Raw genomic sequence first — 27,161 nt, 5'->3', positions numbered from 1 at the left:
TTGATCACTGCACTCTAAGTAGTATATAACTGAACCATAAGGTAAGACTTAATTGAATAGGAAATTGACTTAGTTGAATGAAACGGAAGTATTGCACTGATTTAAACAGAAAAAATATTGATATAAGTGACAAAAGTACGCTTAAAAATTCACATACTGAAAGACAATCAGACTCTGGGGATTATAACAGAAATATAAAATATATTAAAACACTTATAGGATATTTACCAATATAAGAAAACTCTAGTTAGTTCTATGGCTAAGTTTAGTGGACAGAGGCAATAACTTTGGGCAATAATTTTGGGTTTTGAGTTTGGATTAAATCACTTCTCAAGCATATTTAGTTTTGTTTGTTTTTTTCTTTTTTAAACACTGTTAAAGTTCATTAGAAAAACTCAGTTGATTAAAGAAAAATGCTGATGAGTCCAAGTTGTATAATGAACTTAATCATATTCTGTCATATGCTTAAGATGAAATTTATCTAACTGTAAACAGGTATTATACTAATTCATGCTCGTAGGAGAAGATTGATCAAATAAGAACACATGGATAAGTTGTTACTATTTTATATATAAGGGTAGGAATTGGGAGAAAAGTAAAGGATTATTTCTGTTTCAAGTATTGGAAGACCTGACCCAAACGGATTTAAGTCTAAAATGTATTTTATTGTATGTCTGGCTTCAAGGTACCAGTTGATGCCAGGGCTCAAATGTCATCAGGCCAAGTGTACTATCTTATAGTTTTCTTTCAGATGGCTCTATTCAGACAGGCTTTCCCTTCATGATCCAAATATCACGAAAACCTCATGGCCTCTCACTTTCAAGCCCAACAGGAAAAATTAAGATTCTTTTTCTAGGATACTCAATCAGAGTTTCGCTGCTGTCTCTGGTCCTGATTGGGCCAGGTAAACATTCTTGCCCTGCATGTTAGGGGTATGTGATGTACTAACAGGCACAGGACTAAATCTCATGTCCACTCCTGCTGAGTGTTGGGTATGCGTTGATTTTAAAAAAAGAAATCATTCTGTGGATGCCAGAAAAAGGTCAAGTTTGGATAAGTGAAATAGGTAACAGATCTATTATACAGTGTATGTGCATTAATGAAGACTGATTTTATTTATGAAGGGTGTTATTTACAACAAAAACAATGCCTCTCCAAACTTACCATAAACTGGCATTTTATCATGCAGGAAAGTGCAGCACAATTGATTATGTGTGTGTGTGTGTGTGTAATGGGTACTTTGTAGCAGAAGAATGGGTCCATAAAAGGAAATCTATTTCAGTAATTGTTAAAATTCTGAGGAAACTTTCCAGGTTATTTGGGGCCTTGCCATATTCCCAAGTCACACTTCCCTTAGAGAAAAATGATTTTGCCTGAAAGCATAAGACTTTCTGTGGCCCACTGGGGAAGCTTGCCAGGAGGAATGTGTGGGTTTGCCAGGATGTGTAGTCAGAGATTCATTCTCCTGAGAGGGGAGAAAACATGTGGGCAACAGATCAATCTGATACTGCTGAGGAGATGCACATGTATGTCCTGGAAGAATCACAAATCTCCATCAAAGTTTCAACTCTCCTGTCGAGTTGTTAAGAGAGACCAGATGTGCCAAGGAATGGACTGAAATTACAAATGAGTCTTGCCAATAAGGATAAACTCTAAACATACGATTTAAAATCAGTTAGTGGTACCACAGCGTTGCAGTGGAAAGGATGCTTTTTATTACTGTGATTCTTTTCCTCAAACCACTGATCTCAACCCCAACTCTGATCAACCAAATCTTGAAAATAAACATCATGGATAAGTTCAAAGTCTGTCCCTCCACCATGATTCCTTTTCAAGTATATAATTTATATAAATATATAAAATACACATATATATTGTATATTTATAGTACATGTATGTATATAAGTATACATAGTGTAATATATATTATATAGTACAATATATAAATATATATAGTGTAATATATATTACACAGTATAATACTATGTTATATATATATACACACACTGACACACATATATATGGAGTATGTTTTAGAGATTTAGGATAAAACCTGACTCTTCTTATTCCTAAGCATTTAATTTTGGGTCTGGTTACATTAGCTATCTGTAATTTACTCTTCTAATTTGAAATAAGAAAAAACCATGTCCCAATTAAGTTGTTTGAATATAAAACACTCCAATGTATGCCAACAAATGCAATATCTTATACAGCGTATGTGCCCAATGAGTGATCCTGGCTTTGTTGATGATGGAGGTAGCAAAGCTGATTATGATGATTTTTTTTTTTTTTTGCGGTACGCGGGCCTCTCATTGTTGTGGCCTCTCCCGTTGCGGAGCACAAGCTTCGGACGCGCAGGCTCAGTGGCCATGCATGGCTCACGGGCCCAGCCGCTCCACGGCATGTGGGATCTTCCCGGACCGGGGCATGAACCCGTGTACCCTGCATCGGCAGGCGGACTCTCAACCACTGCGCCACCAGGGAAGCCCTGATTATGATGATTTAACTAGCATTTTAAAAAATAATTCTCCACTCAACCTATATTCCATCCTTATCAGATATCGTCATTAATCATTAAAAAGTGCACATACTCTTTCTAAAAGGAAATATTCAAATTTCCTTATTTACCACATTACTTAGAATAGAACCGAGTATATAGTTGGTGTTTATGTGTCTCATTGAATTAATTTCTAAATCTTTCCATTTTGTGCATTGTAAAATCACCATATACATTTGATGATAACTAGGCAAGAAGAATAGAAGGAAGTTCCAAGGGTTAATTATTCACTCAATAATATAAGAAATAAAATAATATTAAGATCTAAAGCCAATGATAAAGGAAAGCAACTCAATATCATAAACTAATAAATAGATTTAAAAATGTGATATACTTATACAGCAGAACATTATTTGTCAATAAAGGAGCTGATGATACATGCTACAAGAGGGATGAAGCTTGGAAACAATCGAACTGAAAAAAGCAAATCTAAAAGAGCCACATGTTATATAATTCAATGTATAGGAAATGTCCAAGTAGGAAAATGCATAGAAATAGAAAGTAGATTAGTGGTTGTCAGGGGAGAAGGGGAAAGGGAAAGGGGAAATCACTGCTTATGAGTATGGGGGTCAGTGAAAATATTTTGGAAATAGATAGGGGCAATGGTTGGACAATTCTATGAATATATTAAAAAACAATGAATTGTATACTTTAAAGGGGTGCATTTTATGGTACATGAATTTTATCTCAATAAAGTTCTTATTAAAAGATAAATAAATCAAAAAATGTAAAGACCAAAGAAGAGATGGCTAAGATGCCAAAAGTTTAAAATATACATTTTTAGATTTATTTTGGCTTTAAAAACAAAACTGTTGGTAGAATAGAAAAAATATATATACGTGATATTTACCTGGTATTTGTTCCCACTATTTGAAATAATGCTAAATTCTTCAACGTCTTTGAAACAAAAATGGTTTGTTTCCGCATTATGGTTGCTACCTATAATTCATCTTCTCCTTTACTTTGAACCTTCTCATCCTCACTTCTGTTAATGCAGGGATCTACACACAGTAGATCGTGAGTAAACTATGAATATTTAACATTAGTCATACAGATATATGAGTACCTAACTGCTTTATCAGTAATTTTCACAGATTGTTTCTATAAAAGGAGTCCTAAAAATAATGTTGACAATCTAATTGGCTCTAAAATATTTTGAAGAGCTGGAAGGAACCAAGGAGGTCACCTTGTCTAATCCCTTCATTTTCTCAAAAATAAAGCCACAGGAAGTTAGGTGAAAACACTGAGAAATCAGCAATTAAATTCCTGGATGAGGATTCCAAATCCAGTCCAATTTCTGCAACATTGGCTGTCTGTCAACTAATAACTGATGTTTATACTGGTTCCTTAAGCTGACCCTCCAGTCTGTGTATTCTTTTCTTTCCACTCAGCCTCAAGGCTTCAAGAACCTCCTTTATGAAGCTAGGAGAGTGACTACTAAGTCATAAATAGTCAAGGGTGAGCAATACCTTAGTTATGCTGTGGCATAAGGCATCTTCCCTACTACTGTTTCCAAGATGGCCTCAGTTACTCTGTTGAGGGAGCCACAAGTGTAATAGTGCGCCATCTGCTGCTTGGGGTAAGCGCACTGATGATAGAATTACTATGGGAATATGTGTATCATGAAGAGCCTTTTGGACAAATATTTCCACATTTTAATTTCCACATTTTATCTTCTAACACTCACACAATCAATAGTTCACATTTCTCATCTTACTAAAGAAACTCTTTTGAGTTTTCTTAAATTCTCTATTCCTTGCCATTGCTCCAAAGATGATTTTTATAATACTCCACATCATTCAAACCACCTGTTTGCACAGATGGTAGCTTGCTTGCTTACTTTTATACAAGAGCTAAAGATCTAGGTCTGACAAAACACAAGAGTTAACTGTCACTTTGCTTTGTTTCTCCAAGTTTAAAGTGACTTAAAGAATCAGCGAGAACAGATGTCTCTCCTTAAGCATTTTATTTCACCTTTTTTGTCTCCCATGATCTTTTAGAAAACATAATATACCTTGCATGTTTCTGCTTCAAAATGATGAACCTTCCTGTCCCTCTTTCTAATATGACACTATAGACATCACTAAGCAGATAAGAGCCACATCTGTAAATCCTACCCCATTTCACCCTCATAACATTTGCTCTAGGGCACAGCTGGAAGCAAAAATACGACAAACTAGTATGCAATTTGTTTACAGATGAGATATAATATAGAAAACACGCACTATTTTTTGTCCTTATCAAGTATTCTGATAAACAATTAACAAAATAATAAACACAATTTTTCAATATATTGTTAGAATAATCAAACAACTACTTAAGTGTTTACCATGTTCCTTGGAAATATAAAGGGGAGAAAATGGCAACTAAAATTTAGTCAGTAAAATAAAATAAAGTTATGTGGCATATTAAAAAACGATATTTATTAACTTTCATAATAAGAAAGGAGTTTTATTAGGCATTTATACTTATTTAATTCTCACAGTAATGGCTCTTGTTACATTAGAGAAAATTGAGCCTCAGGGAACTTAGTTAACGGGACTAACATTAGACGATTAAGAGAATGGTGGGGTCAGAATTCTGATGGGGGACAGATTTTAAGTACAATTTGTCAATGAGTGTTGAAACAGCTGCTCCAGAAGATGCTACTACCTGATCTCTAACCCCTTCCGCACACAACCCGCCCAGTGCTGGCTGGTGTCCTGAACACAGACGCAGGAGTTGAAGGGGTAACTCCTGAAAGCCCTTGCAATGTCTCATTATGGGAAGTAACTGAGACCTGAACATGGCAAAATCAGGAGCAGATACCTCCATATCTGTTCTGTAGGGTGCTTCTCTCAGCTTTATCAGTGTCAGCTATCAGAATCTGGTCAGAAACCAAGGGAGCGTCTGGCTAACAGTGGAGCTAGTCCCAGCTTGACTGGTGCAGGCAGACCCACCTCTGAAGCTCAGCAAGGATGGAGTGGTAACCTCTAAAGGGTCGAAAGGACCATGATAATGGAGGAAGCTTAACCGAGCCCTCCTACTATTACACGAGACCCCATGTCATCATATCAAAGATTAATACATGTGTCTTTACTTAAAAAGTAATTATGTTCTTTTTTCAATTTTTTATTATGTTAAAATACTCATAAAATTTACCATCTTATAAGTGTACAGTCAGAAGTATTAAGTACCTTTATATCAGTATGCAATCATTACCATTATCCATCTCCAGAACCCTTTTTTCATCTTGCAAAACTGAAATTCTATATCCATTAAGCAGTAACTCACTAATCCCTCTTCCTTCAGTCCCTGGAAATCACCATTCTACTTTCTGTCTCTATGATTTCTGCTACTCATATAAGGGGGATCGTACAGTATTGGTCTTTTTGTGACTGGTTTATTTTACTTAGCATAATGACTTCAAGATTCATTCAAGTTCTAGCTAATGCCAGAGTCTCCTTCCTTTTTAGATAAATAGTACTTCATTGCATGTACATAGCATTCATCGGTGGGAACTTGAAATGTTTCCATGTTTTAGCAATTGTGAATAATACTGCTATGAACACAGATGCACAAATATCTTTTAAAGACTCTGCTTGCAATTTTTTTGGTGATATACCCAGAAGCGGAATTTCTGGATCATATGGTAATTCTATGTTTAATTTTTTTTTTTTTTTTTTTTTTTTTTTTTTGCGGTACGCGGGCCTCTCACTGTTGTGGCCTCTCCCGTTGCAGAGCACAGGCTCCGGACGCGCCGGCTCAGCGGCCATGGCTCACGGGCCCAGCCGCTCCGCGGCATGTGGGATCCTCCCGGATCGGGGCACGAACCCGTGTCCCCTGCATCGGCAGGCGGACTCTCAACCACTAAGCCACCAGGGAAGCCCCCTATGTTTAATTTTTAAAGGAACCCCCATATTGTTTTCCACAGTGACTGTACAATTTCACATTCCCACCAGTAGTGCACAAGGATTCCAATTTCTACACATCTTTGCCAACTCTCATTATTTTCTGAGTTTGTTCGCTTGCTTGTTTTGCTTTGTACAGAAACCACACTAATGCATATGAGATGATATCGCATCGTGGTTTTGACTTGCATGTCCACGTCCTTAGTGTTTAGTGGTTTTGTGCATCTTTTCATATGCTTATTGACAATTAGTATACCTTAGAAAAGTGTCTACTCAAGTTCTTTGCCCATTTTTGAATCCGGTTGTTTGGTGTTTTTGTGCTTGAGTCTTAGGAGTTCTTTAAATATTCTGGATATCCCTTATCAGATACATGATTTTCAAATATTTTCTCCAATTCTGTGGGCTACCTTTTACTCGGTTGATAGTGTCTTTTGGTGTACATTTAAAAAAATTTTTCATGAAGCCCAATTTGTCTATTTTTCCTTTTGTTCATCTGTGATTTTGGTGTCATACACAAAAAATCATTGTCAAATCCAATGTTGTGAAGATTTTGTACTATGTTTTCTTCTAAGATTTTTATAGCGTTAAGTTTTCAATTTAGGTCATGGTTCCATTCTGAGTTATGAACTAGGTAAACATATACATTTACCTAACACCATATACAATTTTTGTATATGGTGTTAAGTAAATGTCTGATTTCGATATTTTGCATGTTGATATCCAGTTTTACCAGCATCATTTGTCAAAAACATTGTCCTTTCTCCAATGAATATTTCCGCACTCTTGCCAAAAATCATTTGATCGTACATGTTAAGGTTTATTTATGGATTCTCTATTCTATTCCATTGTTATATATGTCTTTCTTTATGCCAGTACTACACTGTTTTGATTACTGTAGCTTTGTAGTTAAGTTTTGAAATCAGGAAATTTGAGTCCTCCAAATTTGTTCCCTTGTCCTGGACTCTTTTGGCTATTCATGGTCCCTTTTGATTCCGTATGAAATTTAGAATGTTTTTTTCTCTTCTGCAAAAAACATTGCTGGGATTTTAGTAAGGATTTCATTGACTCTGTAGATCACTTTGAATAGTACTTACATCTTAATAAGTCTTCCAATCCATAAATATGGTATATCTTTCCATTTATTCATATTTTCTTTAAGGATACATGCTATTTCTTCTTTATTAAAGTTTGGTAGAATTGACCATTGAAGCATTTAGATCCAGGGCTTTTCTTTGTTAGGAGATTTTTGATTACTGGTTCAATCTTCTTACTAGTTATAGCTCTATTCATATTTTTAATTTCTTCATCATTTATTAATGGTAGGCTTTATGTTTCTAGGAATTTGTACATTTCATCTAGGTTATCCAATTTGTTGATGTACACTAGTTCATAGTACTCTCTTAAATCCTTTTTTATTTCTGTAGAACCACTAGTAATGTCCCCACTTTCATTTTGATTTTAGTGATTTGAATATTTTCTCTATCTTTCTATTTCTTTCTAAATAGTCCATCTATTTAAAGGTTGGCATGGCATGAGGGATCTTGTTTCCCCAACCAGGGATCGAACCCGTGCCCCCTGCAATGGAAGCACAAAGTCTTAACTGCTGGACCTCCAGGGAAATCCCTAAAACTTTGTCCATTTTGTTGATCTTTTTGAAGAATAAACTTTTGGTTTCACTGGGGTTTTTTCTATTATTTATTTTGTTTTTCTCTGCTCTTTTATGATTTCCTTCCTTCTTCTAGCTTTGGGTTTAGTTTTTTCTTCTTTATCTAGTTCATTAAGTTATAAAATTAGGTTGTTGATCTGAAAGCTTTCTTTTTTTCTTAATGTAACTGCTGATATTTATAAACTTCTCCCCTAGCACTGCTTTCACTGCATCCAATATATTTAGAGGCATGCTGTGTTCTCATTTTCATTTATATCTAAGTATATTTCACTTTCCCTTGTGATTTCTGCCTTGATCCATTAATTTTTAAACAGTGTGTTGTCTCATTTCCACAAATTTGTGAATTTTCCAGTGTTTCTTCTGTTATTGATTTTTAACTTTATCCCATTGTGATCAGAGAAGATATTTTGTATGATATCTACATTTTAAAATCCACTGAAACTTAATTTGTGACCTAACAAATTTACTTTTTTTCTCTTTGAATAGACTACACTTTTTAAGCCTTTTTAGTTTTTGTTGAAAATTGTTCATTTAAATGTAGTAGTGTGGTAACTCTGGAAACCAGATTCTCCTCCTTCCTCAGGGTTTTCTGTTTTTTTATTTTTTATTTTTTGTTTTTGATTGCTATATGTTGTTTCTGTGCTGAAGATCACTGAGGTGTAAGCTTAGGGTTTTTTCAGGTCTTTTTTGATCCTGTGCTTTTCCCTAGGCATTTCTAATTGCCCTATATATATGCAGTTGATTTTAAATATATCAGTCTTCAATGTTTGGCTCCCGAAAGGAGAAAAAGAATAAAAAGAGGGAGGGGGCAGGGGTGGAAGGTGCTGGCCCTTTAAATATCACTAGAAGTCACTTCGGCCAAAAGGAGAGGACCTTACAACAGTGGGGTAGGTATAACAACAATGACCACCACCTCTTTCTCTGAACCTCTGTGATCAGAAGCAACAATCAGCAAATAGAACAATGATCTCCAAAGGAAGACAGGGTGCCTTTTGTCCACTCTAGCTCCTGCAAGGTTCTCCTGTAACATGTGCACTGCCTCCTTTCCCAGGTTGAGGTGTGAAGGAAGGGTAACTGGTACTGTACTAAGAGTTGAAATTGACTGTTATCTGCAATTTGCTATCCAAACCCTCCCCGTGGAAGTTACAAACCTTCAACAGACTCCAGAGTTTCAAAAGAGTTATATCAGACAGATTCTGCCAGTACAACTGTTGTCTAGTTAGGGAGATAAATTCCTACCTAGACCCATCTTTGAAGAATCCTTCCCCTGTATTTATGACTTAAATGGTAACACAACTTACTTTAGAAATTAATGAAAATATTAAAAAAGAAATTAAAATTCTATGAGTTCTTGTGATAGTTCACTTTATGTGTCACCTTGACTGGGCAAAGGGATTCCCAAATAGGGGGTAGAACATTTTTTCTTGGTGTGTCTGTGAGGATGTTTCTGGAAGAGATTAGCATTTGAGAAAGACTGAGTAAAGAAGCTCACCAATGTAGGTGGGTAGTATCCATTCAAATGAGGGTCTGAATATAACAAAAAGGCAAGAGAAGAGTGAATTTGCTCTTTTTGCTTGAGTTGGGGCAACTCTTTTCCTACCCTCAGACATCAGTGGTCCTGTGGCACTTTGGACTCAGACTGAATGAAACCCATTAGTTTTCCTGGTTCTCCAGCTTGCAGATGAAAGACTGTGGGCCTTCTTGACTTCCATCACTGTATGAGCCAATTTCTATAATAAACTAACCTCCCTCTCTCTCTTTCTCTCTCCCTCCCCCTCCTTCCCTCCCTCCCTCTCTCTCCTTCTCCCTCTAGATAGCTACATAGATAGATAGACAGATAATAGATAGATAGATAGATAGATAGATAGGAAGAAAATTGGTCTTGTATCTCTAGAAAACCCTGACAAAGATAATACAATTAGCTTTATCTTTTTATATTAAGCATTTTAAATCAGACTGGATGAACTTTTGTACACCAATTTTAACCCTAATGATAGAAAAGGTTACGCTAGATTCTTTCATATTATTTTACATTTTTTAATGGCTGCAAAATATTTCTTTATGCAACACGCATTGAATTATTAAATTTTTATTTCTGTACTGTTGATGATGACATTTCTTTGCAGTAGCAGAAATAGATTCTGAAACTTCATTAAATGTTGTATATCATCAAGATTTCCACCTTCAGATTGTTACCCAAGATTTTGCAGAAGTAGAATTTCATAGTATTTGTATTTCTTTTGCATAATTTTTGATTGTTTATAAGTTTAATGTTTGTATTTTAACTGTCATGTTTAAATTTCTTAAAAGTAATACACATTTTTAATGTAGTATTAATAAACTGGAGGTGGAAGGAGTTCCCTGGACCCCTTTCTCTGTAGGACAGATAGAGTTTTTTTAGAGGTATATATCACAACGTGTATAACTTTTGAATAGAAAAGGACAAAGAAATGTTATATTTATCTACAGATAAATCCAATTCCCTTTTATTGAGGGCCCTAGCTCAACTCCTGGCACAGTGCTAGAAAGCTTTCTTGCTTTTAAGCCTCCTTGCTGGCTGGGAAAAGCACCTGTGGCCCTCAGGTTGGCCCTCTCCCAGCATTTCCCAAAGTGCCACAATTACCACTTTTCAAACACTCATCAGAATTCCCATCAGATTCCCTCAGAATAAGAGATCTCCTCCAAATGTTACTAAATGAAACCAATTCACATAAAGATTAAAAGATATGCTGTATTTCAAAATATGCTTCAAAGACTCTAACACAAATTTCACTAAAACTGATCCATCAGCAAAAAGTTATGATTGTTAAACAAAGCTAAACATATTTGACTGTTTACATTTACTGTAGCGATATTCAGATATTTTACTATGATGAAATATTTCACAAAACCTCAATTGTGATTATTTACACCATATTTTTTCTTTTTTTCTAGTAATAGTGGGATATATTAACATTTTATAAAAATGATGGTGCACTACTCTTGGGGCATATTGTAAACTATAATTTGTATTTATTGAAAGAGGTGTGGTATCTCCTTGAAGACACTCCATATTTAATAACTATACTTGTATAAACCAAATTAAACAATTACTAATGTGAGGGGTCACTATGTTCAAAGGTCATGGTTGAGATATTGCTGTTTCTTATGCTTCCAGAATCTCTGTGGTTGAATTCCTAAGAAGAAATTCCATGGAATTCCATGTGGTCTCTGGTGCCTTATTTTTATTTATTTATTTTTTTTTTGCGGTACGCGGGCCTCTCACTGTTGTGGCCTCTCCCGTTGTGGAGCACAGGCTCCGGACGCGCAGGCTCAGCGGCCATGGCTCACGGGCCTAGCCGCTCCGCGGCATGTGGGATCTTCCCAGACCGGGGCACGAACCCGTGTCCCCTGCATCGGCAGGTGGACTCTCAACCACTGCGCCACCAGGGAAGCCCTCTGGTGCCTTTTTTTAATTCCTGCCTCCGTGGCTTGAACACATTAAAGTCTGGCTGAGAGGCAAGAGGATACATATGGCTTCTCACCCTCTTCTCTTTTATATAAAATATTTGCTTTAGTTTTTAGAGCAGCATGGTGTTAAAATTTAGATTTTTAAGGAAAGGAAAGTTTTCACTTAAACTTTGAAAGAAATCTAAATGCCCTATTACAATTGAAGAAAGAATTTCACTTTTGTGGTTATGGACATTCAGTGAATAACAGAGTAGTGTGTGTTTATAATTAATAGTTCCTTGTATAATGATGTACCTGATGTTACAAAATATAAAGAATGCTGGATAATGACGGGATTTAGCCATTCCTGGGTTTAAGAACGTAGTATCATTTCAAATCACCCTGAATATCAATTCTACTCCTAACAAAAATTTCTACCCCAATAAACACATCCAAAAGTTCCGGGTTCTTACTGAGCCTGTAGCCCATCAGTAGGATGCTCTCTCTCTTTCATCCATGATAGTTTTATGACACAGTCAGTGATAGGCCAACCTCTAAACATTGCTAGTTAATACTCATACACACACACACACACACACACACACACACACACACACACAGCTGCAGTCCTGTATATAAAATATCACAAGAAAATGACCATTTTCCTATCTCACAAAAAGAAACGGTACCCTAAAACAGCATTAAATAGTTAATTCAGCTTGATAAAATCTTCACAATCTAACTAAACATAAAGTTAACTGATTTCTAGAGTGTTGCATAAAACTGCACTCTTTATGCTCCTACAATATTCTCCATGGCAGTTAGCCAGAGAGAACCTTTGGAAGACTGCAAACTCATCCTGGAGCTATTGAAGTTTATTCTTGCCCATTCTGAAAAATAGGCTGATATTGATAATTGTTATAAAAAGTTTACCCCATGAGCCTCATAGGCTGCCAAGAATGTAATTGAGCTGAAATGGAAGGCTGGTATTAAGCTTGCATCTGGTTCTGAGTCAAGGAGCCCTCACTCTTTGACTAGCATCAAGGGAAGCTTCTTTCATTTGGGGAGAACAATTTGACTATAGTGGAGTTCATTTTGAGAAATTGTCCCAGCTTGTCCAAACTGATGGCAAGTTGGATTGGATTTCAAATAAATAAATAAATACCTGTAGGAGTTGAGGTTACTATCCCTGGCTCAAAAAAATCAGATTAGAAAGTATTTGTTAGGTATCTACAATGCATGAGGCATGATTCCACTCATGATTTTACCAAACATGATGATACAATGTTAATTCTGACCCCCTTTTTCACTAAAAAAATGTAACAAAACACAGTATTCTATAATAATAAAAAAAATTGTGACACTTTTAGACCATGTTTTCATTTATTATTTTATAATATGATTTTAGTGAAATTCAGCATTTACATACATTCTTAAAATGGAACCTGACATATATCCTGTTGTCCTGAAAGATACAACTGTCTTCCTGGATGTCGTCTCAATTTTCTCTCATGATCTGCTCAAGAGTGGCAAATGTATGCATTTGGTCATTTATTTTCAATCTCTTGAAATTTCAACTTAACAATGTACTTCAGCAACAAAATTCAATAAATATTCATTAAGTTTGTACTACGTATCAGGAAATACCTATTCTATGTGCTAGAGATACAAAACATCCTCACTCATTAAGGAGTTCAGAGTTCAATGGGGGATACAGGCAAATAAAACTATTTCCATACAAAGAGAAGTACAGTACTGTGATTAAGAGTAAAGACTTGTGTTATCAACTGAGGGTAGAAATTAACCACATGTACTTTAAAACACTAGCCCAAATTGAGATATCCTGTAAGTATAAAATACACACTGCATTTTGAAGACCTCGTATAAAAAGTATAAAATACCTCATTTTTAATACTAATTTTTAATACTGTACTGATTATGCTTGAAATGTTATTTGGGATATATTGTATTAAACAAAATGTATTAACACAATTAATTTCACCAGTTACTTTTTCAATGTATTCTTTAGAAAATTTATGAATTACGTCACATTTGTAACTCAGATTTCTATTGGACAGCGCTGGTTTGTATAGTGATGCTACTAGACCTTTGTCTTCAAAACTCATTCTGTCACTTACTAGCTGTAAGACCTTAGGCAAGTACTAGTTTGTTTGTTTTTTGCTTCAGTTTCCTCATGTATAAGAAGCGGCTGATAACAATTATAGTTGTTTACTCAATAGAGCTGTTGGAATAGTAAGTGAATCAAAACATCTAAAAGGTGACTATTATTAAATATGTAAGCATTAAGTAGGCACATAGAAAGAGTACCTATCTCAGGCCAGAAGAAGTAAACTCAGAGAACTCCAAAAAAAAAAAAATAATAATAATGATTTCACTAAACCTTCAAAGAATGTCAGAAAGCTACCCCATTGTAATAGGAGGATAAGAATATTTCCAAGAATAGGGACAATATAAATAAAGTCATAAAACTTGAAAGAACCAAGGTCCATTCCAGGAACTGAAAGTGGCTTTCAATGTGTAGGACTGCAAACCTCTTCGAAGCAATGGTGGGAAGAGAGACTGAAGAGGTGAGAAAAGCCAGGTCACTACACTGCCCAATACTATTTTAAAGAATTTATGAAATTAGGAATCCCCTCTATAAAATTAACCATATTGTTTTAGGAGAGTCAAAGGAGATACACAAAGAGAAGAAATGAAATGGGAATAAGTGATGTCATGAAGGAGATTACTAAGATATTAATAAAAGAATTTCTGAGTAGTAAGGCATATTACTTCCCCATTCTAACCCTTAAGGCAGGATGCTTTTGATAGCTATCCAGTTATCCTTTTCTACTAATTGAGCCTATTAAACCAACAAGCCACTAAAACTTGTACTCATTTAATACACTCACTGTAAGCTAGGTTATGAAAATAAGTTTTGGATTTTGTAAATTGGGAATGCCCACCAATAAATATTAATGCTCAGATTCTATTATGGTAATGGATAGACACCAACACTCATAGGTTCTTTATAACTTATAAGGACAAAACAGAGTCGAGATCTACCTCCCAGGTGAAAGAGAAAAAGTTGAAAGCTCTCAGGAAAAGGTTCCTTTTGTATTAGAGGTATAGGTAGTGTTAAAAGATAAACTGAGGCACATAAAATTTTTTCAAAGGTTTATTTATACAAGCCGATTCAAACTGGACAGCACCAAACCAAAAATGGTTAGGAGCTCCCTGATGACAGAAGCTAGGGAAAAGGTTTTCATAGAGAAGATGCAGAAGAAAAACAAATACGTTATTCGATTGGCTATACTTAAGCAGTTGCCCTATTTGGAAAAGCGGGCTACTTGTGATCGGTTGTTCTCTTGGGTTTTTTTTTTTGGATTCTGGTGCATTGATTCTGGCTTAGGTTTTGGCTTGCTTAGTAGGCTGCCGAGGCATCAGAGCCACCTCAGTCTAATAGACTCCTTGTTTAATTAATTTTATTGTAGTTACAATGATATATCATAAGGGCATTAAAATAATAAGAAAGGAGACTCTTCTGGAAGGAATTTTGGTGGATTAAATTTTAAATATGTTGAATAAGGTAACATTATCAAAAGTGAAATGAACAAATATATGTATATATACTATATACTAAATTTGTGATAGGATAACCTATAACAATTAGCAACCAGCAATAGTATCTGAAATAACTTTTCATTTTGATTGCATCACTTTGTTTTCTCCCTTAGTAAGATTCACTGCTTCGTCATCAATGTCTTAAACAGCTAGATACAAACAGCAGGGTTATGCCAACATTCTATGACAGTACCAAAGTGCACATTTCCAGTTGATGATATCACAGTAGGTACCCACCCTAGATATCTCTGGGTAGTGTGTTATTAGCATATGTCTCAAAGTTTGCCATGTCCACCTCTTTGTCACACCCGATCACAGTGGTGAATGTGTCACTGGAAGACCAGCAGTTTTGCCCTTATGTAAGGCACACTCTCTGTCTCATGACAGTAGTGTCGTCCTGTACAGTCTCATTAACAGACTATATTTATCACTCGTTCATGGCTCAACATTACAAACTCCTTCCGTGTATGTCTTTTCTTTATGTAAAAAAATGGTACTTAGTGTCCTTCAGGTTTAGAAATTAATGACACTATCAATATTAATTTTGAAAAGAATAAAATTTTAGCGAAGACTGAGATGCATCTTCAGATGAGTGAGAACTAAAAAGGACAGAAAAATGTTACAGTAAGTAAATATTACACTAAATCATCTCAAATATTATTTCAGGACTTAAGCTCCTAGGGGGCTATATTTTTACTGACCATTTATTAAATTTCAAACCTAACTGAGACTGTTTGGAGAAGAGAGCATGGAAAACCACATTTTGAAAACAACGAGTGATATCAAGAAAGAAGCAGAAATGGCCTCAGTGTTGGGAGAACATATCAGGGAAATGCTCAAGCAAACAGTGATGGAACGTGACAGAGCTATTAAAATCCAAATCCACACAAACATTCAAATTGTTTCTCATCTGGGCACAGTTTCTTCTTCTACTCTGAACTGCAATTACAATGAATGGGCTTCAACCCTCTCAACTGGTGCCCAGTGAGAGAGGCATGTTTATGCTCTCAAACATTTGGGCCATCCACTTGCTCATATGCTATGGTTTGATGCCCAGGTTTCTTTCTGTGCCATGAAATCCTGGTCCAGGATGAAACTGGAAAAAGATGGTGCAGTGACAGGATGATAAATGAGGTTCACCACGATGTAAATTTGGGTTGTCCTCTTGTATTCTTGGCAAAAGAAACAGATTTACCAACATGTCTGCACCAAAACACATTCTTCTATAAAGTTTTAAAATGAAGCAGCTAAGGGAATTGTCCGGCAGTCCAGTGGTTAAGACTCTGGGCTTTCACTGCTGAGGGCACAGGTTCAATCCCTGGTTGGGGAACTAAGATCCTGATAACTGCACAGTGTGGCCGAAAATTTTTTAAATTTAATAAAATAAAATCAAGCAGCTAATAACCACATTATATCAAAGGACTAACAGGAAAATCCTCTCTTTCTGTTTGTGCATAGATACCCAAATTCAAAGTTCTTCTTTAGGATGGGGGACTTGTATAGATAAGCATTCTGTTTGTTTGTGGCAATGCTAAACAAATTCATATTCTGAAAATTCCAAATTAAAGTACACACTAGGGTGCAACAATTCTGCTCAGTGAGGGTTCTTTCCCTTCAAACAAGATTTGTCACATTTTAAAACTGAATTTATCCAATGCATATAAAATGCAATAAAATGTACAGACCTTAACTGATATCTAAAGGTTTAAGAATCTATCTTTTAAGTAAAACCTAGAGCTAACTTCTCTTTAAAAGTAATTTCAATGTGATTGTAGAACTTTTGGAAGGGTGTTAATTCTTTGAACAGAGATAAAATTAAAGTCAAAAAGGTTTTAGTCACAGTAGTAGAGAGGCAGCACCTTCTAACTAGCAGATCTTTAAAATTGACTATGGGCTAAAATCACAAAGTACAAAACAGCAACCAGTAAATCCGTCATGTGGTTTCTTCATCTCAGTCAGATACCAAACTGTCATCTAAAATTTAATCAACAATGTCTCTAGATTAAACTGAATTTTAAAATTTACTTTGACCATGGAGTCAAGGTACAAGAGTATGCGTGCAAATTGTGGATGACTGTGGTGGGGCCTTTAAGATGAGAACCATAGGTGATGGCAATCAAAGGTTTTCGCAGTTCTCCAGTGGGAGTAAACCACAGACTAGGAAGGAGTTTGACAGCTATTAAAACCAGGGCTCTGCAGTTGAGAGGTAGCTTTGCTGTTTGGGGAAGGTCTGTTTTCCATGACTGACTGCAGTATGGTTCAAGTCAGAGGGAAAGAAGATCCCTGGAACTCGACCATGAGCGGTGCCTTAACAGGAGCCATACTGACAGCAAGAAACAGACCAGTGGCCATGGTTGGGTCAGCTGCGATGGGTGGCATTCTCTGGGCTTTAATTGAAGGAGCTGGTGTCTCCTTGACAAGATTTGCCTCTGCCCAATTTCCCAATTATCCTCCATTTCCTGAAGACCCCTTGCAGTAGCCTTCAGCCCAGTTACCATCCTCACCTTTTGAAGACTATGGACAATATCAATAGAACTTCTTTCCCAGGATTTCTTTAATAGAATCAGGAAAGGATTTCAGACTGTTTTTCAAACTATAGGTGGGACAACTATGGCCAAACAAACTATGAAGAGACATTTAGCATCTTCTTCTATTTAAAGGAACATGGGGGTGGGGGTTCCTAAAAGATAATACATTTATTTATTCATACTTGGATTGCATTTGTGATTAAATAAATGTCTAAAATCTTTCAAAGAAAATACAGTAAGTGCTAGGAAGATGAAGGACCAAATGGCAAGCAGCAATGAAGTATGACCATCATTTCCTTGTGGACTTCTCTGCCTGGTTTCGTTCTGTTAGTCAAACAATAAAAAAAACTCCTGGACATTGCTCTTAAAAAAACAAAACAAAACAAAACTTACTTTAGAATAATTTTAATTTGAAAATAGATTTAGTCTTTCTTTACACCCTTCTAATTTAAAACAAAATAAATTTATATTTCTTTTTTCTTTACATAATTTTCTTGATTCTCCTCCTCATTTAAATTCTTCCAACATCCACTGAGCAGAACTGGAACACAGCATTCAGATAAGGCCATGATTCTGCTGTCTCAGTTTATGTTTATAATCTATCCTGATTGCTAAGGGTTACAATCTTTGTTTCACAAGGCTCTGCCTGGGTACAAACTGTTCTACATAATGACACTTACTACAGAAGTCAAAAATAAACACTTAAGTATCATTATTCAATAATCATTTTTAAAATTGCATTAAAAATGTCTTGTGTTCTTCAGTTGGCCACATTAAAATGCAGGCAGTCCAGTTCAATAAATCCCAGAAGAGTAGTGAGTATCAGAATCTAGTCTCGGTAGAGGGACATGCACTTACTCCCTCTTGCGAGAGCAGCAGAATCACAGCTAACTGCTGAGCAATCACTGACAGGAAGACACTGGAACTCACCAAAAAAGATACCCCACATCCAAAGACAAAGGAGAAGCCACAATGAGATGGTAGGAGGGGTGCAATCACAATAAAATCAAATCCCATAACCGCTGGGTGGGTGACTCACAAATTGAAGAACAAGTATACCACAGAAGTTCACCCACTGGAGTGAAGGTTCTGAGCCCTATGTCAGGCTTCCCAACATGGGGGTCCAGCAACGGGAGAAGGAGTTACCAGAGAATCAGACTTTGAAGGCTAGTGGGATTTGACTGCAGGACTTTGACAGGACAGGAGGAAACAGAGACTCCATGCTTGGAGGGCACACACAAAGTAATGTGCACATCAGGACCCAGGGGAAGGAGCAGTGACCCCATAGAAGACTGAACCAGACGTACCTGCTGGTGTTGAAGGGTCTCCTGCAGAGGTGGGGGGCAGCTGTGGCTCACTGTGGGGACAAGGACACTGGCAGCAGAAGTTCTGGGAAGTACTCCTTGGCATGAGCCATCCTGAGTCCACCATTAGCCCCAGCAAAGAGCCTGTAGGCTCCAGTGCTGGGTAGCCTCATGCCAAACAACCAGTAGGGAGGGAACTCAGCCTCACCCAGGAGACAAACACATTAAAGTTTTACTGAGCTCTGCCCACTAGAGCAACACCCAGCTCTACCCACCACCAGTCCCTCACATCAGGAAACTTGCACAAGCCTCTTAACATAGCCCCATCCACCAGAGAGCAGGCAGCAGAAGAAAGAAGAACTACAATTCTGCAGCCTGTGGAATGAAAACCACATTCACAGAAAGATAGACAAAATGAAAAGTCAGAGGAATATGTACCAGGTGAAAGAGCAAGATAAAACCCCAGAAAAACAACTAAAAGAAGTGGAGATCGGCAACATTCCAGAAAAAGAATTCAGAATAATGATAGTGAAGATAGACCAAATAGATTTAATTGATATTTATAGGACATTCCATCCAAAAACAGCAGATTACACTTTCTTCTCAAGTGCACATGAAACATTCTCCAGGACAGATCACACCTTGGGTCACAAATCAAGCCTCGGTAAATTTAAGAAAATTGAAATCATATCAAGCATCTTTTCTGACCACAACACTATGAGATTAGAAATAAATTACAGGGAAAAAACCGTAAAAAACACAAACACATGGTGGATAAACAATGTGCTGCAATATAACCAAGAGATCACTGAAGAAATCAAAGAGGAAATCAAAAAATACCTAGAGACAGATGACAACGAAAACACGGCGATCCAAAACTTATGGGAGGCAGCAAAAGCAGTTCTAAGAGGGCAGTTTATAGCAATACCATCCTACCTCAAGAAACAAGAAAAATCTCAAATAAGCAATCTAACCTTACACTTAAAGGAACTAGAGGAAGAAGAACAAACAAAACCCAAAGTTAGTAGAAGGAAAGAAATCATAAAGATCAGAGCAGAAATAAAAGAAACAGAAAGAAAGAACAGCCAAGATCAATAAAACTAAAAGCTGATTCTTTAATAAGATAAACAAAATTGATAAACCTTTAGCCAGACTCATCAAGGAAAAGAGGGAGAGGACTCAAATCAATAAAATTGGAAATGATAAAGGAGAAGTTACTATGGACACTGCACAAATACAAAGCATCATAAGAGAATACTACAAGCAACTCTATGTCAATAAAATGAACAACATGGAAGAAATGGAAAAATTTTTAGAGAGGTATAACCTTCCAAGACTGAACCAGGAAGAAATAGAAAATATGAATTAACCAATCACAAGTAATGAAACTGTGATTAAAAATCTTCCAACAAAAGTCCAGGACCAGATAGCTTCACGGTGAATTCTGTCAAGTGTTTAGGGAAGAGCTGACACCCATCCTTCTTCTCAAATTCTTCCAAAAAGTTGCAGAAGAAGGAACACTCCCAAACTTGTTCTATGAGGCCACCATCACCCTGATACCAAAACCAGATGAAGATACTAAAAAAGAGAAAATTACAGACCAATATCACTGATGAATATAGATACAAAAATCCTCAATAAAATACTAGCAAACAGAATCCAACAACACATTAAAAGGATCATACACCATGATCAAGTGGGATTCATCCAAGGGATGCAAGGATTCTTCAATATATGCAAATCCATCAATGCAATACACCATATTAACAAACTGAAAAATAAAAACCATATAATCATCTCAACAGATGTAGAAAAAGCTTTTGACAAAATTCAACACTGATTTATGATAAAAGCTCTCCAGAAAGTGGGCATAGAGGGAACCTACCTCAACATACTAAAGGCCATATACGACAAACCCACAGCAAAACATCATTCTCAATGGTCAAAAACTGAAAGCATTTCTTCTAATATCAGGAACAAGACAAGGATGTCCAATCTCACCACTACTATGCAACATAGTTTTGGAAGTCCTAGCCACAGCAATCAGAGAAGAAAAAGAAATAAAAGGAATACAAATTGGAAAAGAAGAATTACAACTGTCACCAAAAAAAAAAAAAAGGTTATGAAGAACCTAGGGGCAAGATGTGAATAAAGACGCAGACCTACTAGAGAATGGACTTGAGAACACGGGTATGGGGAAGGGTAAGCTGGGAGAAAGTGAGAGAGTGGTGGCGTATATATGGACATATATACACTACCAAATGTAAAATAGATAGCTAGTGGGAAGCAGTTGCATAGCACAGGGAGATCAGCTCGGTGTTTTGTGACCAGCTAGAAGGGTGGGATAGGGAGGGTGGGAGGGAGGGAGATACAAGAGGGAAGAGATATGGGGATATATGTATATGTATTACTGATCCACTTTGTTATAAAGCAGAAACTAACACACCACTATAAAGCAATTATACTCCAATAAAAACATTAAAAAAAAAAATCACTCCTACATATTTAAAGAGATGGCTGCCAACAGTTTTATGATTTTCTACCTACGTTCCTTCCATTCTAAAAAACTCAGAAACTGATTCTTCAAGTATCTCTTTTGGAGTTCACTGATCTTGAAAGCTTGGTATTGAAACACTTGAAGCATCCTAATTCTTTCAGCCTAAATGAATCACATAAAATACAAATAGTTATCAGTACCTTGCCAAGGTTTGGCATTTACCATGTGTCAGATGCAAAGCTGGGTATAAGAATCTCAAAGATGAATCAGTTACAGATGTTGTCCTCAAAGAAATTACAAGATAGATAGAAATAGGATGCTGTTGGAGGCATAAGAAAGCATTCAATTCTCTCTCAGAGGAATATGAATAATTTCCAAATGTGGTTTATAGTGGAGTTATTACACCTGTCTGGAACTAATCTACCTTGAAGGCCATTCAAGGTAGAGGAAATAGCTTGAACAACAATACAAAGGAGTTAGACAACTTATCATAGTTTAGAGATCATCTTAGTCAGTTCAAGCTGCTATAACAAATTACCATAGGCTGGGTGGCTTAAACAACAAACATTTATTTCTCACAGTTCTGGAGGTTGGAAGGTCCAAGATCAAGGTACCATCACAACTGGCATCAAGTGAGAGCCCACTTCCTGGTTTGCAGATGACTGTCTTAGTCTCTCCTTACATGGCAAAGAGCAGAGAGATAGAGAGAGCAGTTCTCTTGTCTCTTTTTATAAGGGCACTAATCCCATTCATGAGGCCCCACCCTCATGACTTAATTAACTCCCAAAGGTCCCACCTCCTAATGCCATCACATTGGAGGGTTAGGATAGGTGAATTCTGGAGGAACACCAACATTCAGTCCATATCAGGGACCAAACTATTAAATATGGTAAGGTTTTGTAATTGTTGAAGTGGTGGGCAGACTCCCTATAATGCGGGACCTTGTATGTCATACCAAGGAATTTGGATTATAATCTAGCAGGCAATGAGAAGTCAGGAAAAGAAGATTAAATCAGGAACTGATACAACTTATTTGATATGTGCATTATCAACTTACTCCTGCAAGGTATATGGGTTGAAGAGAGACAAGATTTTAATGAGAACACATAGAAGAAGAAGTAGGCTAGGCAAAAGATGAATGAAGTCTGAATTAAGGTGGAAACAAGAGGATGACTACAAGGGAACGAGATGAGGAAGTGGTAAGGAGGTAGAGCTGACTGAAATTGGATGCCATCTGGATGTAAGGGATCAGGAAAGGGAGTCATGGAGGAGTTCTACATGATTGGCAGGTGATGCTATCATTCTTATAGTTTGGAAAACAGCAGAAAGAGTTAGCGAGGAATAATAGTGAATCAACTTTGAACATGTTGAGTTTGAGGTGTCTCTGTGGATAGCTAAAATCTCAATTCTTCAGTAGAAAAGCAGTAAAGTAAAGCAAGGTGTGAAATTCTCAAAATACTATTCAATTCCTGAAAGATATAAATGAATAAAATGAAGTAACATGGGGTCTGAGAGGCCAACAGGAAAGGACATTTCTTTACCAAAGAATGCTTTTTGCTTGTGTAGTTGAAAGAAAGGAAGAGGGAGGGAGAGATAAAGGAAAGGAAGGAGTGAGACATCTCAACTACTCCAAGAAGTTCCCTTTTAGTCACTGGGTTGTAAATTTTACTGAAAAACAAAACAAACAATTACTATAATGTTTCAGGGTATTTGGGGTTTTTGAGATGACAAGACATAAGGACACATTCATTTTGTTCACCTTTTCATCCTCCTGATACAGAAGGCAGAGAGGGGCTAATCAATAAAAATTGGTTAAATAATGAAATTTGCATTCATGAGTACATCTCTATTGGATTTGATTTCATATTTCCTTTGGATCTGTAGTCAGAATGTGCTCTACAGTTAATCCCCCATAACTCTGAAATTTAATCTGAAATGGTCACTTCCCTACCTCACTATGTGAGAGGTTCCCACTCTCATGTGGGGTTAATCCCATGTATAAGCAGACTTTGGTTGGGCCAGGGAATATCTCCTGAGCAAATCCATGTGACACCACTGCAGTTGCTCACGGTACACAACTCTTTCTTCCCATTCACAAAACCTAGCAGTGGCCAAGTCAAATTTATGTTCACTGCAACCTTGCAGTGACTTTCTTTTGCCACTTCCCAGGATTCTGAGAGGGTACCATGAGAGAGACCCAGAATCGAACAGTAAGGACACAGGTAACTACCACTTTGTCACAATGATGCAAATTTCCTAGAGAAATGTACAGGCAACTGGCCAAAAACAAGAGCTCGTTAGAGAACTTCAGAAGCCTGAATATACTTGTAAAAAGAAATGATTAAATGTATGTATGTTAAGCATTTTAAAATTCCTGCCAAAAAAAGTACCATCTTAAATCTCGATCTAAATAAGTGTGTTTTCAAACACAAAACCAAGAAGACTGCCTCTTTAGCTATGGAATGTCACCTTGGGAGATATTACTTGAGCTCAAATAGATAAAACTCCTGGTATTGCATTATGTCTCTTCTACTTATGTGCCAAAAGAGAATAATTAATAGGGAGAGAAAGGCAGGTTTTATATTTTCAGGTCGTTATGAAAAATGTAATCCATTCATACAACAGAGTGTGTGATTACTTATGTGGACACCAGGTAGAGTTAATGAGCCTCTGAAACCTATTATATCAGTCACTAGAAAGTCCTTATAAGGCTAAAATTTGAAACTCTTATCACCATTGAATATTCAAATGAATACCATGATTACTAATTTTAAAAAGGGAAATTACTGCATTTATTGCTATATGCTGAGAAGAAAGAAAAAAAATTAATGTTATTTTCTATCCTTGAGGACAAATTCCATATTCTATTCTGTTTTATATCCACATCATCTAGCACAGTGATTTGAACAAAGATGTTCATATATTCAATTAAAATAGGAACACAAGTAATAGATTTGTAGACAGGCTACATATATGTAAAGTAAGCATAGTACAAATACACCTCACCTCTTTTCATTTTAGAAAGTTATTTTTCTTTTTACTAGTCCTCTATATCATAGTTTATTTCAATATGCCTGATAATTCCACAAGTCTCAACATTCTAGAAATGCCCCAAACTGGCATGTAATTAATCACTAGAGAGCTTGATTACACACACACACACACAAACACACACACACACACATTGAAGCCACGATGCTCAATCAATACACTTTGATTGTGGTTTGTCCCTCTGAGGACATCTCAGTTTCCACTCTCCAAGACAAAAGAAAACAAGCCTAAATAAATCATAATGTTGAGGTCTTAAAATTTTATTTTCCTAGGTAGTTTTAAAATTTAGATGTTGAAATTAATGAGAGAGAAGTTAAATATTTAACAACATTATCAATATAGGAATGTAGTCTTAGTGCTGGAATGAACACAACTGCCATGATGACATCCATGGCAAGGATAAAATTCAGAAAAACATGTGGACTCCTCAGTGAGTCAGTAGGTCCCCACTGGTCATTAAGTTAAAATGCACTATTTTGCCCTAGAAATCACCAAATTTATCAAATCTTCTGATTTAACTATTTAACTAGGGAGGAAAGTGGAATGACATTAGATACTGATTGAGTTTTCTGATTAACTCATAATCTATTTCAAACATATAAGGTAAGCATTTCTCTAAAATAAATATTAGACTGCAGTTTTGACTGGAGTAAAAGTAAGCATTGATATATTTCTTATGATACTTCAAAATTACCATGTTGAATATTAATTATCATTATATAGGACCATATGTCTATTGTATTATATAATATATATATGTATATACATACAAAATATTGATCAAATCTTGACTTTTACTGAATCCAAAATGTACCAGGTGAAAATAATTAGTTGAATAAAATCTCTTCTCTCATCATATTTTCCTTTTCACCTTCCTTCATTTTAAGTGTTGAGATAGGCATATAAGAAGTGGTTGAAGGTTATATTCAACTATATGAAGCTTTCCACATTTTTTTTTCAGTCCAAAAAGACAGCTGAGGACATCCCTGGTAGCGCAGTGGTTAAGAATCCACCTGCCAATGAAAGGGACACGGGTTCGATCCCTGGTCCGGGAAGATCCCACATGCCACAGAGCAACTAAGCCTGTGTGCCACAACTACTGAGCCTGCGCTCTAGAGCCCACCAGCCACAACTACTGAAGCCAGCGCGCCTAGAGCCCGTGCTCCACAATAAGAGAAGCCACCGCAGTGAAAAGCCCACGCACCGCAAGGAAGACCCAACACAGCCAAAAATAAATAAATAAATAGATAGATAAATAAATAAATAAATTTATTAAAAAAAAGAAAGACAGTTGAGATGCATTGTTTCAAGCAAAAGAGTTTCTGAACAATTATCTATGAATTTAATACATAAATGGAATCACGGGTTAAATGTTTTTACAATTCTTTAAAATTCCCTTGTTTCTGTCACCCGTAAAATAATCATGTTCCTGAAACTTTCTTCCCATGAACCAATCAACATCATCCTTAGTACGGTAAAGTTAAGAGGATTAGATTACATCTAGAAATGGCTCCCATGGCTCCTCGGGTTGGTAATACCCTCTGAGTGTCTATCTGTCTCTGTTTCTCTTTCCCTCCCTTTTTCCCTCCCTCCCTCTCTCTCTGTCCCCCTCTCATTTTGGGGGGGTATAGTATATATTCTTAAAATATACCTATTATAAGTACAAAATTCAAAGATTTGTAATGAATTTGCAGAGTTGGAGAATAATCACTATAATTCAGTTTTAGATCATTTCCATCATCCCCTAAAAATTCTCTGGAGCCCATTTGGTGTAATCTCACCCCATTCTCAGCACCACATAATCTTCAGTTTGTATCTATAAATTTGTCTGTTCTGGGCATTTCATATAAGTGCACTCATACAATAATGTTTTTGGGGTTCATTCATTTTGTAGCATACATCAGAATTTGGTTGTTTTATTGTTGATTTGTATTCTACTGCACAAATATACATATTTTGTTTATCCATTTACCAAGTTGATAAACTTTTGGGTTGGTTACAGTGTTTGCCCATACAAACAACGCTCTCATGAACATTTTCACACAGGTTTTTGTGTGAATATATGTCTCATTTTGCTTGGGCACATACTTACTATGTCATCTAATAAACACATATTTAACTTTTAAAGAAACTGTCAAATTGTGCTGCATTGTTTAATTTTCCCACCAGCAATGTATGAAGACTCCACTAGGAAAACCACTGGTTTCTGAGTCAGAAATCCCTGTTACGTGCTTTGTCATTTAGTGGGTTTGTCATTTGTGTCAAACCACAATCTATGAGCCTCAGATCCTTCATGAGTAAGACAACCATAGAACACTGGTCCCTATTGCACAGGATTTGATACTAAGTGAGAAACAACGTTTTATATACTAGAAAATTCTATATCTTTATTACCTTGCATTTTTAAAATTACAACAAATAAAATAAAAAAATGTGCACAGATATATAGTTAAGAAAGACAGACAAAGGTGGATGACTTGGGAAGGACTGTGTCATCAGAACTCAGCACAATTGTCTGAACACACAGTCAATAAATGGCTTAGCAGCCTCTCCCAGCTAAAAGACATGCATTAAACAAAAAGCAGATATTCTGAGCTATGAAGAAGAACAAGTGA

At 36.4% G+C, this 27,161-nt stretch overlaps 1 protein-coding gene and 1 pseudogene across 1 annotated transcript in view; one reads left to right on the top strand and one right to left on the bottom strand.

The window, feature by feature from the left end:
• Window positions 1-27,161, bottom strand: part of DPP10 (dipeptidyl peptidase like 10) — a 648,823-nt gene that overhangs the window by 353,139 nt on the left and 268,523 nt on the right. The window lies entirely within an intron of this gene.
• Window positions 15,454-17,699, top strand: LOC101325530 (mitochondrial import inner membrane translocase subunit Tim17-A-like; annotated as a pseudogene).

This window comes from Tursiops truncatus, chromosome 7 (assembly GCF_011762595.2).
Source record: "Tursiops truncatus isolate mTurTru1 chromosome 7, mTurTru1.mat.Y, whole genome shotgun sequence".
Lineage (NCBI taxonomy): Eukaryota > Metazoa > Chordata > Mammalia > Artiodactyla > Delphinidae > Tursiops > Tursiops truncatus.
This window is presented reverse-complemented; position numbering and strand designations above follow the sequence as displayed.